General features: G+C 38.3%; 1 protein-coding gene across 1 annotated transcript in view; it reads right to left on the minus strand.

Moving 5' to 3' along the window:
* Positions 1–1,570, minus strand: part of rem2 (RAS (RAD and GEM)-like GTP binding 2) — a 26,417-nt gene that overhangs the window by 19,889 nt on the left and 4,958 nt on the right. The window lies entirely within an intron of this gene.

A 1,570-nucleotide genomic window follows, 5' to 3' on the forward strand; every position in this document is an offset into this window, starting at 1 on the left:
ATATATATATATATATATATTTTAGTATTTTTGTACTCCAATTTAAAGGATACGCCTTTTGATATTTGAGTTATTTTTCTTATGGTCAACAAATCCCATGAAAAGAAAACCAACAACGTTTTAGTCTATTTTTCAATAGTTTTAATGTCTAGTTTTTAGTGTATGTGGGGTTAACTGAAAATCATCTGCAGTATCCGGAACAGGAACATTTCAGCAATGGTGTGGCTCGGTGACATGTTTCACGACATATCAGGCTTTGACTACACAAACGATGCTCGTTAATAGGATCCATTTTTCGTTGGTTGTGGCTTTTCATGGGATTTGTTGACAAAATTAACAACAATATAGACGTAGAAAATGCTTCCATTAGCTGCATTTTACTGGTAAATTGCAAAGAAAATCTCTTCTTACGAAGTAAAAAAAGGTAAAACCTTAAAAATGGTTGTTGACAATTTGACTGTATTGATACAAGCAGAGAAAATAAACTACATGTAATTGCATGGGAGCAAGTCCCCTGGTGTTAATAAGGTCTTGCTGTATCTTACTGGTAACTGCTTTGTGAGGACACGTATTGACTGGTGAGGTGTTAACCCACTCACACGGCTGCTAGAGCATCTGGTCAAAACTATCGACAAAGTGTTAATTAAATAGGTGTTGATTTGTTTCATTTTAGTTGGCTTGTTTTTACACGTTGCAATTTTGACGTGGAGCTCATAGAATAATTTAGCACTTTGTTCAAATTTGCAATGAGAAGGGGAGTGCCATCGTGGAAACAGTGTACAAGCTTCTTGGATGGAAGTGCTTTTTCTATCCATTTATGATGCATGACTCCAAGTGTACAACATGGGCAGTAATGAATACTGTATGGCGTGACTCAGGGGCCAGTCAGCTCTATGTATGAGGGCGAGCAGTCGTCTTCTCGGTGACACCGACTCATCGACGGGCGGGTTGTAGACCAGGTCTGATTACCCTCTGTGTAGCAGTGAGCTGTGTAACAGACAGACCTAGTGACCAACAGAGGCCACAGAGCGTCTGATTTTAGAAGCTTCAAAGGGAAACAAACCCAAAGGGGAAATACGTTATTCACTTTCTTTTTGATTTCTTTTCTGATACCCCACTCGTATCCGTTTGTTAAATAAATAAAAACAGCTAGCAGCTGGTTAGCTTAGCACATAACCCCCATAGAACAGCTGTTTTCGTTATTAATTTTACTAATTAATAACGAACAATTAGTTGTTTGTTATTAATTCGTAAAATGTAGAAGTGTTAGTACGCAGACTGTATTATCTTTGGATAGAGCCAGTCTGTTTCCCCCTGTTTCCAGTCTTTATGCTAAGCTAACCAATTGCTACCTCCAGGTTCATATTTAGCCTACAGACATGAGAGTGGTATCAATCTTTTCATCTAACTTTTGGCAAGGAATTGTGGTTGTTTTCACTCACACTGATCGTCTGAATAAAACTTTTCTAAAGTTAACCCTTAAATCCTAAAACGGATTTAAAAAGGTTTGCCAAGTGCGCACGCACACACACACACACACACACACACACACACACACACACACACACAC

Source organism: Anarrhichthys ocellatus, unplaced genomic scaffold (assembly GCF_004355925.1).
Source record: "Anarrhichthys ocellatus isolate YVR2014 unplaced genomic scaffold, GSC_Weel_1.0 scaffold15, whole genome shotgun sequence".
In the NCBI taxonomy this organism is placed as follows: Eukaryota; Metazoa; Chordata; class Actinopteri; order Perciformes; family Anarhichadidae; genus Anarrhichthys; species Anarrhichthys ocellatus.